Here is a 17,083-nt window from a genome sequence, read left to right on the forward strand (position 1 = left end):
ACTGAATCCCTCAATTGAGATGCATGCAGTTACCCTTTGAATGGAAGAATGTTTGTCACCACTCCAGCTCTACCAATGACAATATAGTCCCGTCATGAATCCAAAGGTCTTATAATTGATTTTTTTTTTATCTACATATATAGGTGGCAAAATTTCTACAATTAAAGTCTGTCAATATTGATGGTTTCAAGTAACAACTTTTAAATTTTGATTAAAAGTTTGAAAACAAGTGTTCAAGGCAAATGAAAAGAACCTTATTTTGTATTTTATAATTGTAACAAATCTAATATGGTTTAATTATTGTAGGAATCAAAAATGGAGTGTCCGATGAAGATGACAAACGAAACACAAATTGATGAGGTATTTTTAGTAGATTTAAATATTGTGTCGGTGTTTAGCGATTTCTGTGTACATGTAATATTATATATGGTATAAAAACAGAGATGTACATTTGGGAAATATGTGATAGGGGAAAATGCACCATCACTTTTCTTATAGATCTTTTACATATTTTTACTATAGTTTTAATAGAAATGAGTTTTGATTTATTTTATAAATAAAAGAATTTCACTGTCGTCATGTCACCCAACTTTTATAAGTTAATTTTAAAAGAGATTATATAAAATACCAGAATTTGACAAAGAATTAAAATAGCTATTATTTGACATTTTTCTACAAAAGATTTACAAAAGCTATAAATTAGAGTCTAATATATTATCTATTAGCGATAGCAAATATTATGTAACCTTTAACAATATGTTGGATTAGCATGTCCGGATTAAGACCACGCTATCGTAGATTTGAGCTCTTAGGTGACATGGGGCCAGTGACAGGGTTTATGAGATATTTTACTTTGTGTACATAGTTATTTTACCTTAATTGGGCCTCACCTGGGAATGAAACAAAACTTGTATTTTATGAAAATTGTGGTCACTTGAACATTGACCAGCAATTAATAAAGATCTATTATTTTACAAAGAATTGGTTTTTCATTCCAGGTGAGTGTTATTTTATGTTTTATAAGTTGATGTTTTTAAATGAATATTTTCATGTTTTATGCATTGATATTTTAAATGATTATTTTCTACATGTTAAGATATTATAAACTAAAAAGGGTATAGTTGCATTCGTAACAGCTTAATTGAAGTTAAAAGTATTTTTACATTTACAGAATTTTCTAATGTAAATAGTTATTTTTAGAGACAAAGTCTTAAAGTTTTCTATTATTGAATTTAGCATTTTTATCATTCTTTTTAATAACTATCTAATTGTAATGTTTAAATAAATCGACTTTGTACATATTTTGATAGTTCGTAATGTTTAAATATTTGAAAGACAAGACTTACTTATATTAGTCATTTGCTTTATCGTGTAAATATTATTTAGCGTTGGTATTTTTATTGAGTTCTTTAGTAGTTATATTGAATATGATCATAAAGCGCAAGTAGTTATAGTACGTTTCATTCCATTATTTATTTCAAGTAACATAGCGGTATTAGCTATATCTTAAAGAGTTATCTCCCATTTTTAAGAATAAAATAAACAGCGTCAAATGCAAAATTATTGAGAATGTGTATTTTATTAACTATGAAGGCTAAAAGGTAACAACCAGAGTTGTGTATATTGTTTTAGTAATGTAGACAATTTAAGTATGCGTTTGAATCATGTATAAATGGTTGTTTTAAAGTCAGAACTAGAAATGAAAATAAAGCGCATTTCTCTCTTTGTTTCCATATGCATTTTTATGGTCCAGATTCCATTGTTGTTTATTATTATCATGTTTTTATATTCTTGTGTTTAACGTAATAATGTTCTGTTTACGCATCATTAATTTAACCTTGTTTTAAAGTGAATAATTTGGTTACCATAGCAACACTTTATTAAAATTCAAAAAGAGGCCCTTGTCTCACTCATGTTGACATTATTGGCATCAGCACATTAATTTAATTGAGCTAGTTAGCTCCCCCATTTTATCTTTATTGTTCTATAATGCGAATATATATTTTCCATCGTTATATTATTCTGCATTCAATTTAAATGAATATTGTTTCTTTCAATTATATATGTATGAACTTATTATGTATTATTTATCATGTATGCACTTGAACATTGACCAGCAATTAATAAAGATCTATTATTTTACAAAGAATTGGTTTTTCATTCCAGCAATTATAGCCAAATACCAACAAACCAACAAAAACGAACTATTCCACGTTCACAAATTGGTGGAGGACTGACTCTTTCCTGTTACCTAGCTCTACTATCTACATGCCATACAAAAACACAGCTGGTGCCAAGTCAACGACAGGGGCAACACCGTCCAATTACAATACAAGGGCCAAAGCACAGGCCGCCGAGGACATATACTCCGCAAATCTAGAGGAGATTCTGCTCAACATTACAGAAAATCAACAAGACGCTGATCAATCAGACATTGCAGATATTGTCAGCACAACCGAACAAGAACCATCAGCAAATAACCAGATAGAAGCAGAAATAGAACCAGAAGCTGAACAACAAATAGTGCCAATTAATCCTATAGGTTTGACAACTAATACAAAAAGAGTAATGTCGAATATAAATTTAGCCCATTTTCATGATGAAAATAGCCAGGTTCCTGCCATTTGGTGGACCATGTTTGAAAATTATATTAAGCTTCAAAATTATCAGAATGAGGCAGCTTTAGCTGCATTTTCATTTCACGTTGAGGGACAAGCCTCAACATGGTATCATTCATTACCAACAGCAACTCGTGATGATCTCACAAATTTGAAAGCTGCTTTTCTTGACAGATTTAAGCACCACAATACGAACAATGAGTTGTACCGCCTAAAACAACATCCACATGAGACCGGTATACAGTACCTTACTAGAGTGCAAAACCTAGCAAGTGGTGCACAGAACATTAGCGAACAGACAATTGTTGGGTTATGCAAAAATGGGCTTAACCCAGATATCAAACCATTTGTGGTAGGGAAAGATCCGAAAACAATTAATGAATTGAGAGAAGCGATCTACCTCGCAACTAGTGTAGCAGAATGTAAAGCTAGTGATGTAAACACAAACAATACAAATATATCTACACAAAATGTTCAAAAATCAAATGTAGAAAGTGTTAATAATGTTCATTCTATTAATGATTTATGTTCTTCTTTAGTAGAGGGTATTAGATCAGTTTTTCAAGAACAAGTGATGGCAGTGGGTGTACCTCATGGGGATCAAAACAGGCAAACTTACAGTCAAAATTATAGAGGATCAAGGCAGCAGTCACTGACCAAATGCAAGTTTTGTGGTAAGTCACATGTATTTGATAGGAGAAAATGCCCAGCATACAATGTTGAATGTTTTTATTGTCACAAGTTTGGTCATTTTAAAGAGGTATGTGATAAGAAAGAATTAGATGAACGAAAGGCAAATTCACAAAACTGGCAACCAAGACAACAATCAAATTCACAAAACTGGCCACCACGACAACAATCAAATTACAGGATTGGTCATTGACAGACAAAACAAAGGCAAGAGAGACAACACCAAAACAGAAAACAAACACATAAAACTGAAAATTTTAGATTACCAGAAATTGCACAGTTGTCAAAATTGAATGGCAACACAGTTCATGTTACAGTTAAAGGTAACAATGTAAAAACTTTGGTTGACACAGGAGCAGCTATTAGCTGTTGCTCAGTAAATTTACTAAAATCTCTAAACATTGATCTTAAACAAATTCAGCGAACAAGAATACAAGATGCTGTAGGTGTTGGGGGTGAACACCATCCCATTTTAGGACTTATCCTTTTGCCTTTTACTATAGGAAATATTTCTTTTGTCTATCGTTTTCACGTCTTCTCCAAAATGCAACAGAGTATGATTCTTGGATTTGACTTTCTTACTGAAAATGGAGCAATCATTGATTGTCCCACTAACACTCTGTTTATACCAGAACCAGACACTGATGAAAAACTTGTACATTCTGTAGAGTTAAACAATGGTTTAGCACGCACAAAAAGACACATTAACATCAAAGCATTACATCAAGTTGACATTCCAGTCAAAGTGTCCAATTTACGAAACCAAACAGCTCTTTTAGAACCCTTGCACACATTACCAAGTCAATCATTAGCTGGGGCAAAGTGCATTGTTCAACTTGATGACACTGGCAATTCTTACATGAGATTGATGAACCCTACAGAAAAAACTATTCAATTGCCAGCTAACTTTGTTGTTGCATCAGTTTCTGCAGTTGACTCTAAATCTATCACTTCTTTAACAAACACTCAAGTTGATAAGAAAACTCAGAACTCTAAATCTGATGGTCAGGGTGACATCTTAGACTTTGATTTCAGTGATTCAGATCTGTCTGATGATCAAAAAACTATTCTCCAAACATTTCTATCTAAAAATAGACAAGTTTTTGCCAAAGATCTTAGTGAACTAGGAAATACAAATCTATACAAACATACAATTGACACAGGTGATGCGCCACCAATACGAAAAAGATTTTACAGACAATCTCCACCAGTTCTAGAAGAAATGAACAAACAAATTGACAAAATGCTTGAACACGGTATCATAGAAGAGTCCACCAGTGAATGGGCTGCACCTGTTGTCATGTGTAAAAAGAAATCTGGGGAACTAAGGTTCTGTTGTGATTTTCGCTCCCTTAACAAGGTGTCACGTCCCAAGTTTTTTCCTTTGCCTCGCATGGAGGATGTTCTTGACTCCTTAGGACGCTCACAAGCGCAGATTTTCACAACTTTAGATCTTTTGTCCGGATACTGGCAGTGTCAGTTAGACCCAGCTACAGCTCACAAATCTGCTTTTGTCACTCCTAGTGGTGTTTATCAGTGGAAAAGGCTTCCTTTTGGTTTATCAGCAGCGCCATCTTCTTTTCAACATCTTTTGACTCAGGTTCTTCATCGTCTCAATTACCAAATTGCTCTAGTCTATGTAGATGACATACTTGTCTTTAGCAGAACATTTGAAGATCATTTAAAACATCTTCAGCTTGTTTTTGACAGATTGAAAGCTGCAAACCTCACTCTTAAACCTAGCAAATGTCAGTTTGCACGAAAAGAAGTGATTTATCTAGGCCATAAAATTTCAAAGAAAGGTGTGGAAGTTGACAAATCTAAAATAGAAACTGTAGAAAATTTCCCAGTTCCTAAAACTGAAAAACAAGTCAGAAGTTTCTTAGGTCTCTGTAACTATTACAGAAAATTTGTTCAAGGGTATAGCCACATTGCAGGTCCTTTGCATAATCTGACTAAGGACAATGTACCTTTTGAATGGACAGAGGATTGTCAAGTTGCTTTTGATAAACTGAAGAAAACTCTGATTTCATCTCCTATTCTTGCTTATCCTGACATGTCGAAAGACTTTATTCTTACCACTGATGCCAGCGGCACAGCTATTGGTTATTTTCTTGCTCAATTAGATTCTGAAGGTCAAGAAAAAGTTATAGCTTATGGTGGTCGAAGTTTAACGGAAGCAGAGAGGAAATGGTCAGCTAGTGAGCACGAATGTCTAGCTATACTGGAAGGTGTCAAAACTTATCATGTTTACCTAGCATACAAACATTTCAAAGTCTATACAGATCACAATGCTCTCAAATTTCTGAACAACATCAAACAATCTACTGGTCGCTTAGCCAGATGGTCAGTTTTGTTACAAGGATATGATATGGAAATTTTATACAGACAAGGTAAAACAAATGTCGTTGCTGATTGCCTTTCTAGACGTGAATATCCAGTCACAAAAGAATCTGATATTTCTGAACCTGAAGATGTCATACCTTCAATTCATGCTATTGACCAATCTGAAAATCCTTATCTAGAAGTTACATTTGTCTATTCTGATCAGCCTAAAAGTACATCACCTTTAGTTGCAGAATTAACAACATCTGATATTATACCCATTGAAATAGGCAAACTTCAAAGTGAATGTCCAGATTTTTGTCACATATATGAATATGTTAAAAACAACACACTTCCAGATGACAAGAAAATAGCACAAAAGGTTGTCCTAGAGGCAAGTCAATACATCATGCAAGATGATGTCCTGTATCATCAGTATCAACCAAGACAAAAAGGTTTAAGAAAAATCAAAAGGTTCATTAAACAACTTGCATTGCCACGTACACTTAGAAATGATCTAATGAAAGCATACCATGATCACGGACACTTTGGTTTTGATCGTACATACCAGTCTATTCAAGAAAAATACTATTTTCCACGCATGTACCAAGTAGTAACAGAATACATTAGAGGTTGCGAACCATGTCAAAAAGCAAAATATCCACCACATTCCAAAAGAGTTCCAATGACACCAATGCCAATTACAGACACATTTGCTCGATGGCACATGGACTTTATTGGTCCTTTTAAGAGAGAGACAAGCGAAGGACATCGCTTCATTTTAATCATAGTAGATTCTTTCAGTAAATGGGTAGAATGTTTTCCAGTTAAGTCAGAAAGTGCAGCAGAAATTGCCTCTGTATTGCACAAAGAGATATTTACAAGATACGGAAGCCCAGTTTCAATCTGTACAGATCGTGGTCAAGGATTCATGAGCAAGCTTGTTGCAGCAGTCAACCACATTTTCAATGTCAAACATTCCTTCACAAGCTCTTACCATCCGCAAACAAATTCAATTGCAGAGCGTACCAACAAAACCATCATCCAATGCATTAGAACTGTCATAAATGAACAACAATCAAACTGGCCAGAACTACTGCCGGGTATTCTAATGGCTTTTCGGATGACTCCATCAGCTTCTTCACAGTACTCTCCATTCTATCTCGTTTTTGGCAAAGACATGAACCTTCCTTTTGATGCCAATCTTATCCCAAGGCAAGATCTTAACAAAAATCTGAAAACACATATCGACAATATTCTGGACAACTTAAAAATAGCTAAGGCAATAGCTACAGAAAACTTAAACCATGCTCAACATAAACAGAAAACAAATTACGACAAACGCACAGAATTGCCAAAGTTTGAAGTAAACGACCAAGTTTTAGTATTTACTCCAAAAGTACCAGTTGGATATTCTTCCAAACTTTACAAGAAACAAGATGGACCATTTTACATTGTTGACAAAGGTTCGAATTACACGTACAAATTGCGCAGATGTAGCGACCATAAATTACTCAAAAGTATGATCAATGCAAACAGGTTAAAACTATACCACCCACCTGATCACAGACAAAATTTAAACGCACCTCCCAGGGATGTGCCTCGTCCAGATTTACCGATCCCAGTTCAGCCACAAGTACAACCTCAACAGGATGCTCAACAAGCACCTCTTGATGATGACAATGAAGTAGATACAAATCAGCCAAATGATGACAATGATGTAGATCCAAAGGATCAAAATGATGACCAGGAGTACCCAATAGAAAGAATTATTAGGTCAAGGACAATTGATGGTCAAAAACAATATTTAATTAAATGGAAAGGTTACAGAGGACTTACATGGCAACTTGCCAAAGATTTAAGTGATGACATTATCAATGATTTTCATGCTACGAAAACACAACAGGGGAGAAGACGCAAACGTCCACAGAGGAATCCATGTTTTGTATAGTTATCTTGAAAATTTTCTTACAATTGACTGTCATGAGATAGATTATTACATATATATTACTTTTACGGTAGTGGTTTTTACAATTTTACATTTACATATCTAAAACTTCATACATTGGTCACCTAGCTATCTGTGAAACATTACATGAGAATGTTGGCATAACTGAACACTCTTACTATAAAATTCTTTCTTTGCTTTCTGTGTTATGTTTGTTAAAATTATGAGCTTATGCTCATGTTACTTAGTGCTAAAAGAGGCATGCAACCTCTTACCCAACAAACATTTCACGTTCTATCAAATTCCTTTTCTTTGTTTTCTATAGGAGTTATAGGTCTTGCCAGGATTTTTATATGGTTGTGGATAATGATATGTGTGTCAGCTGACAAGGTGAACCAGATACAGCGTATCAATTATGGAGTAGTGTTTGAGAGACAACAAAATTTACTTTCGGGTCGTGAAAATTGGCTTCACACTTTCAAGATTCCCCTTCCTAGCAAGCAAACTGATGGAAACTTTGAACAATGTGATATTACACATCAACATTGTTATATCTTAAACCAAGTCTTGTCACAATTATCTGCTATCAGAACACAAGTATCATCAGATGTGAATCACACAGTGGATGTGATTCATCAACTAATTCCACATATTGATATTGAAGACAAGTCCAATACAGAATCAAGACTTAAGCGTGGATTGTTTGATTTTATTGGCTCAATTTCGAAATCTCTATTTGGCACAGCAACTACTAAGGATGTAAATAGATTAGCAAAACATGTGAACATTTTAATTCGAAGAAACAATGAATTTGCTAAAGACATTACACATCACGATAAATTGTTATCATCATATATGTCAAAAACTAATAAGAGATTTGACAACATTATATTGGGTATTAAGAACAATTATGAAGGTATTCAAAATATCACTAAAGAAACAGCAAAATTCATCTCACAATTTGAGAAACTAAGCATCAAATTGTCAAAATTTTTACTCAAACAAATGAATGAAACAGCCGAAATTAATAAGTATCTAGAAGAACTCAAAATAGCTGTACATGAGTTAGTTAAAGGCAAATTATCACCATTTTTAATTTCACCACAAAATCTCAAACATACAATTCAACATATTCAATCTATCTTAAATGACAAATTCAAAGGTTTTTACTTAAATAATGTGAACCCATCATATTATTATTCACAATCTAACATTTTATATACCAGACATCACAAACATTTATTCATAAGCATTAAATTTCCAATCACTACGTTTGTGAATCCACTCACTTTATACAAAATAAATTCGTATCCAGTACCTATAAATACAACCAGCAATCATGCAACTCAATTATTAGATCTTCCACAGTACTTAGTTATTACATCTGACAACAGACAATATGCAGAATTATCAGATGACTTTCTAAAAACGTGTTCAGGAATAGATACACTGTACTGTACACAAACTTTTCCTTTACTTTCATCTGTTTCACCAAGTTGTTCCTTTGCACTACTGTTCAATGACAAAGAAACTGTACATTCAAATTGCAATTTCCGATTTCTCACCAACATTATACAGCCAGCAGTCAAAGAAATAACTGACACAAGTTTACTTGTGTACAAAACCAAAACACTTGCTTTTGACTGTCCATCAGGTCATAAAATTGAAAAAGGATGTTCCTTTTGTATTATACATGTTCCATGTCTTTGTTCTGTTAAAACAGATTCAATATTTATACCTGCAAAAATAGGATTGTGTGATAACAATACCAACACAGTTACTATAGTACATCCAGTAAATCTAGCACTTATTCAACACTTTTTCTCATCAGAGACTTACAACTCAATATTAGGCGACACAATTTTTACAGAACCAGCAGACGTTACACTTCCAAACCTTCACTTTTTCAACCATACTTTTAATTCAGTCATTGCACAAGATAATAATTTACACTTAAGTCTGAAAAGAATAGCGAAAGCAGCAAAAGCCGACAGAAAAATATTTACCTCATTGTCAGAACCATTACTTGATGGTGAAATAGATATTGACGATTCTTGGCCGAACACAAATGAGATGATCTCCCTGATATCTCTTGTGTTATCAATACTTTTGACGATAGCGTGCATTATACTATTTAACAAAGTTCGTGCATTGACAACAGCACTCATACTGTTACAAAAAGCTCCATCATCAGCTGCATTTGTGACACCACAAACACCACCAACATTTCATTACATGCAATCACCTATATCAACAACTCAAAATTATGATTCTTTATTATCACCACAGTTAAATCAATGGCCATCAATTGTGTTGGCAGCAATCACGATTATTTCATTTGTTGGAGTATTGCATTATTTATATAAACAAGTTTGCACAAGACATCACACTAAAATCATACTTGAAATCAGCAATGGTTTAACATGCTTGACAATACCAGTTGTTAATTTACCTTTATGTCCATCAGATTGGGATATTGCTACACCAAATAACATAACAAACATGAGAATATCTGGTACTTTTTATACAAAACTTAATGTTGAAATGTCAGGCTTAAGCATTGTTAATGTACACACAAAACAACAAATCAAGGTACCTGTCACTTTTACAGTCAATCCAATTAAAGGCAAAATGTTGAAAAACATTTTTAAATCACCATTCACATCATACATCTTGGTTGTACACAACAATTTTTTCAAGGTTGTTTATTGATTGCCATAGTTGCGTGTATTGCCTCAATATGAACACTGGTACGATGCAATTCTTTCAAAGATATACCTCTTTACTCAAATTTTACATTGTGTGACATATAACATTAATATTTGACTTGTATGCTTGTATGCTGAAAAAGGGCACAATATCCTATTATTTCATGTGACTTGTTGCAAATATGTATTTCAGAAGTGCATGTTGACTTGATCCCAGAGGGAAATTTTTAGAATTTTGATACTTTTTACTTTATTTCTTATGTTCTTTGAGGACAAAGAATCTCTAATGACGGGGATATTTGTGATAGGGGAAAATGCACCATCACTTTTCTTATAGATCTTTTACATATTTTTACTATAGTTTTAATAGAAATGAGTTTTGATTTATTTTATAAATAAAAGAATTTCACTGTCGTCATGTCACCCAACTTTTATAAGTTAATTTTAAAAGAGATTATATAAAATACCAGAATTTGACAAAGAATTAAAATAGCTATTATTTGACATTTTTCTACAAAAGATTTACAAAAGCTATAAATTAGAGTCTAATATATTATCTATTAGCGATAGCAAATATTATGTAACCTTTAACAATATGTTGGATTAGCATGTCCGGATTAAGACCACGCTATCGTAGATTTGAGCTCTTAGGTGACATGGGGCCAGTGACAGGGTTTATGAGATATTTTACTTTGTGTACATAGTTATTTTACCTTAATTGGGCCTCACCTGGGAATGAAACAAAACTTGTATTTTATGAAAATTGTGGTCACTTGAACATTGACCAGCAATTAATAAAGATCTATTATTTTACAAAGAATTGGTTTTTCATTCCAGGTGAGTGTTATTTTATGTTTTATAAGTTGATGTTTTTAAATGAATATTTTCATGTTTTATGCATTGATATTTTAAATGATTATTTTCTACATGTTAAGATATTATAAACTAAAAAGGGTATAGTTGCATTCGTAACAGCTTAATTGAAGTTAAAAGTATTTTTACATTTACAGAATTTTCTAATGTAAATAGTTATTTTTAGAGACAAAGTCTTAAAGTTTTCTATTATTGAATTTAGCATTTTTATCATTCTTTTTAATAACTATCTAATTGTAATGTTTAAATAAATCGACTTTGTACATATTTTGATAGTTCGTAATGTTTAAATATTTGAAAGACAAGACTTACTTATATTAGTCATTTGCTTTATCGTGTAAATATTATTTAGCGTTGGTATTTTTATTGAGTTCTTTAGTAGTTATATTGAATATGATCATAAAGCGCAAGTAGTTATAGTACGTTTCATTCCATTATTTATTTCAAGTAACATAGCGGTATTAGCTATATCTTAAAGAGTTATCTCCCATTTTTAAGAATAAAATAAACAGCGTCAAATGCAAAATTATTGAGAATGTGTATTTTATTAACTATGAAGGCTAAAAGGTAACAACCAGAGTTGTGTATATTGTTTTAGTAATGTAGACAATTTAAGTATGCGTTTGAATCATGTATAAATGGTTGTTTTAAAGTCAGAACTAGAAATGAAAATAAAGCGCATTTCTCTCTTTGTTTCCATATGCATTTTTATGGTCCAGATTCCATTGTTGTTTATTATTATCATGTTTTTATATTCTTGTGTTTAACGTAATAATGTTCTGTTTACGCATCATTAATTTAACCTTGTTTTAAAGTGAATAATTTGGTTACCATAGCAACACTTTATTAAAATTCAAAAAGAGGCCCTTGTCTCACTCATGTTGACATTATTGGCATCAGCACATTAATTTAATTGAGCTAGTTAGCTCCCCCATTTTATCTTTATTGTTCTATAATGCGAATATATATTTTCCATCGTTATATTATTCTGCATTCAATTTAAATGAATATTGTTTCTTTCAATTATATATGTATGAACTTATTATGTATTATTTATCATGTATGCACTTGAACATTGACCAGCAATTAATAAAGATCTATTATTTTACAAAGAATTGGTTTTTCATTCCAGCAATTATAGCCAAATACCAACAAACCAACAAAAACGAACTATTCCACGTTCACAAATACATCAATGAAACAGCAACCCAACAAAGCAATAAATAAAAATCCAGGGGACATCATTCAGTTTTATTCAATATTTATAATTATATGTTTTTTCCATTTTTGTTAAAAAAGAAAAATTATGTCAGAGTTTGAGAAGCTTTTTAAATTTGATTATGTATTTAAATTATTTACTGTTTATATTCCAGTAAATAAAACAGACTTTTTGTGCTATGTAATATTTTGCCATCTTGCGAAAGTTAATTTAGCCAAAATTGTCGTTCTACATTTATTTATCTGTTAGAAAAATAATAAATTTAAAATCTTAAATCATTTACCACCATTAAAAATATATTAATTCTAAAATGTGCAGGGCACATTAAAAATATCTGTGCAATAAGATCTTGAACATTACTGCTGCATTCTGGAAAAAGAATGTTGCCAAATCATTTCATTGACATAAATAAATCATGTAAAATGATTTCATCATTTGTTCATTGACACATACGGTGTATAAATAAAATATTGTCTCATGATTTCATCAAAAAAAATATATATTAAGTTAATTGACATTAACAGAATACTTTATTGATTTTTTTTTTAGAATTCTACATCGAGTAAGAGTGAAGTAACAGCAGGAGATGGGGGAACAAAGAAGACGAACTGATATTAGCTTTACACATTATAATATCAATATCCCATCCAGAGTTATCGGTCCTTTCTCTCAATTGATCTCATTGTTGAAGGCCGTACAGTGACCTATAGTTGTTAATTTCAATGTCATTTTGGTCTCTTGTGGAGAGTTGTCTCATTGGAAATCATACCACATCTTCTTTTTTTAATTTGACTACAGTTATTCTGTGTTAAATCCCTATTATTTGTCAAATATTTGTTCCTGTATCAAGCACACTTATTGTGTCCATTTTTGCCCCAACTGTTCAGGGTTGGACCTCTGCTGTCATATCCAGCTGCGTTGGCGAAGTAACCCAGCAGGCACATAACGTTAATTTAACATTGAATCAATGTTTATTTTCTATGTTGAATCAGTGTTGAATTATTATTAGATTTTGCAAATTTGTATCAACGTTGAAATCCTATGTTGAATCAACGTTGATCCTTGCCTGTCAGGAGCCTGTAATTCAGTGGTTGTCGTTTGTTTATGTGTTACATATTTGTTTTTCGTTCATTTTTTTTTTATATAAATAAGGCCGTTAGTTTTCTCGTTTGAATTGTTTTACATTGTCTTATCGGGGCCATTTATAGCTCACTATGCGGTATGGGCTTTGCTCATTGTTGAAGGCCGTACGGTGACCTATAGTTGTTAATGTCTGTGTCATTTTGGTCTTTTGTTGATAGTTGTCTCATTGGCAATCATACCACATCTTCTTTTTTATATTGATGTTCAATATTGAATCTATATAGATTAATGGTTGCTTCAACATTGTTTCAACCAATAGCTTAATTTGAATCCAGATTGAATTCAGGGTGAATACAATACTAGTATTCAACACGGAATCAAAATTGGTTAATGGTTGTGTTCAACTGTATTTCCTCCTAAACTAATAAGTTTCATTCATCCTGTATTTTCTTTGTCTTGCAGTCCATAATTTTATACTGTAGCAATATTCAAGTTATTGTCTTCTTATTAAAGGCTCTCAACATGCAAAATGCCATAGCAACATTCTGCCTCAGGAAACCTGATCCAATAACTGCTCCATTAGACCCAAGTTTGAAAAATAATCTCAAAACAAAATTGATGAATTTTAAATAATGTCATTGTCTGGTTATATTTGACATGGTGTGGGCTTTAGCTCATTGTTGAAGACTGTATGATAACCCAAAGATATATAAATACTGTTCTTTGGTTGATGGCCGTCTTGTTAACAATAGGTACAACAATAAAAAGTGTAAGGGAGTTAACTTTTTAGGGGTTATAAAGCAAAAGGACTATCGTTAACTCCCTTACCCTTGAACAGTTTCTTTATAGTAATCCAGAATGCCAGTGTTTCTGGAACATATCTTATGGAGTATATTGTTGACTGGGATTAAAACATCCCGACATCCATTAACAAATGAAAAGCGATATGTTCAGTAAATATTCCATTACATATAGATTTCAATACGGAAATAAAGTCTTGGTATCGCCCTATCTCTTTTAGTTTTGCTTCAATATTTGGCAAAAGTTCATAAATATAAAACAAGAATATGTGGTATGATTGCCAATGAGACATCTCTCCACAAGAGACCAAAATGTCACGGAATTCAACAACTATAGGTCACCGTACGACCTTCAACAATGAGCAAAGACCATACCTCAGAGTCAGCTATAAAAGGTCCCTAAATAACAATGTAAAACAATTCAAAACAAGAAAACTTACGACCTAATAAAGTTCATTTTTTAATTCTGTTTGACACCCTTCTTCTACATAATCGCCACTGACTTTTTGATACAGTTTGTTCTTCTAAATTTATATTTGGCCTTTAACCTTTTCCTTGCATTATTTTAAGTTTAGATACTTCAACTCCGAAATGTACAGACCGATATGCAGAATAACCAGTGTTTTCATCGAAAACTTTATTTCTAAAACTAAATGTGTGTATCAAAATGCTGTCTACATTAAATGACGTAAAATTTCAGGTGGTATAGTGATAACACATGTACCTATCTGAAATAAAGAACATTATTTTGAAAAGGTATTTGAAAAGATATAATGTCAATGGGTGTACATGCATTGGCAGTTTTAAAAAGGTGTATGTATTATATGATATAGGAATCCCAGTGGCGGATCCAGAAATTTTCATAAGTGGGGGCCCGCTCCGGTCACGCTTCAGTGATTCCCTATATAAGCAACCAAATTTTTTTTCCAAATCCGCCTCTGAATCCCAGAAATAAAAAAAATCTTTTGACTTGTACTTGGAGGCTACATATGGTGAACTACATGTATGTATTTTTTCTTCTACCTATAGGATAATGCAGGTTTATAATAAATACGTTTAATACCAACACGATTTACTATTTGATACAAAAAGGGGTAATACAAATACGGATATTTCTTAGAATTTATGGTCATCCTTTAAATGTTACTGTCATCCTTCACAAATTACGGACATCCTTGTTATATGTTACGGTCATCTTGAAAACATTTAAATCACGATTAACGGTCATCTTGGCGATTTTTTCGAATCCAATTTCAGTTTCATACACATTTCTCGGTGGTTATTTGTGATTTCCGTGTGAATCTTTTATGAATTTACATCGTACCAATGTATGCTTTGTAAAGAAAATGATATAGAAACACTTGAACAAACAAAACAAATACTGACCTAATTTTTCGTCCGACATTTTGGGATGACCGTGAATGCAGTTAGTTTTCATTATACAAATTATGTACATATACTTTTTTCTGAGGAAAATTCTTTAATTTGTCCACATTTAAAAGAAGTTTACTGATTTTTAATTGCTTGCTTCCAGGAAGCAATTCGCCGACATATTTTCCGTATGCATAGTGACCTGAGCATAACCCTTCTCGTAAAAATCCGGTGATCGCAATACGCATGGATCTGTAATTAAAATAAACAGTTATCTGATTGTTCATGTTAAACACGTGCTCAATACTCATGCTTTTTGTTATTTGTTTACTATAAGGTGACAATCGGTAAACTTCGGCTTTAAAACACGGCATTTAATGAGCAGCCATATTTGTTAAATCATAACAGACAGAGAGAAAAAAAATGACGGTTATACGACATATTTGCGTAAAAAATGACAAAATCGTGCACAGAGTTCTAAGTTTATGATATATACATGCATTGGTTCAAGAATTGGAAAAACATTATTTTTCACCACTCACTGGTTTCATATGACTTTAATACACAAATTTTGCTCAATATATATCTATTTGAAATATCTGAGTGATCAAAATATAAAACAAAGTTTGCTGTTCGGACACTTCATATACACCATGTATTCTAATGTCCAACCACTGATTAGAGGGAAATATTCAATACGATAAAATTAAAATAAATTTATTTATTAATAGTGAAACTTCAACTTCTTTTTTCTCACACCTTGTCTTTTTGGAGCCAATTTTAGAAAGTTTATTGTTTTGTCAGACACTTGAATTGCTGTTCCGTGATTCCATGGCTAGGTCTTCATGCTGACATCTACAAAAGTTGTAACATTGTCAAGTTTAATTCTGTTCAACACATTTAACTATTAATAACTTCATAATGATATTACTTTAAAGTATAAATCAAAAGCATAAGAACCGGTGAAAACTAAAGAAAATAACAGTTGTCTTTTGAAGTCTCAACTACATTTCCTTTTAGATAGACTAGAAGCTATAATCTGCAAGAAAATCCTAAATTACTACATTTTAATTTGAACAAATTGAAGGTTTATCCACTTATGTCTTTTTCTGTATTTCTTGTGCTGCTGCATGGATATCTGTCTAATTGACATATTCGAGGATGGTAAAGGGGGGGTTCTTAACACGGAAAGACGTGAAATAAGCTGCAATGAAAATTGGGATAAAGGAAGCACGAAAAATTAAATCAGCCGTTATTGGAGATCACACAGTCATAAAAATGGACACAAAGACCCAGCGGTCACCTTTTCCCTTCCCATGTTGCATCCGAATCGGGTGGGGGGGGATTATTCATAACTTGATCGCAATTTATATCCTGGGAACACATAATTTAAAACAATCTCCCAACTGACTTCGCATTTAGTCTTGGTTTACTTTTTTTAACTTGAA

At 32.5% G+C, this 17,083-nt stretch overlaps 1 long non-coding RNA gene across 1 annotated transcript; it reads left to right on the forward strand.

Annotated features, from left to right (window-relative positions):
* The first annotated feature begins 453 nt into the window (after positions 1-453).
* On the forward strand, positions 454-12,352 carry LOC143071606 (uncharacterized). The gene is made up of 3 exons (XR_012976924.1): positions 454-1,601; positions 2,167-3,292; positions 7,907-12,352. It is a non-coding gene; the product is annotated as an uncharacterized LOC143071606 (long non-coding RNA).
* The last annotated feature ends 4,731 nt before the right edge of the window (positions 12,353-17,083 follow it).

Source organism: Mytilus galloprovincialis, chromosome 4 (genome assembly GCF_965363235.1).
Source record: "Mytilus galloprovincialis chromosome 4, xbMytGall1.hap1.1, whole genome shotgun sequence".
In the NCBI taxonomy this organism is placed as follows: Eukaryota; Metazoa; Mollusca; class Bivalvia; order Mytilida; family Mytilidae; genus Mytilus; species Mytilus galloprovincialis.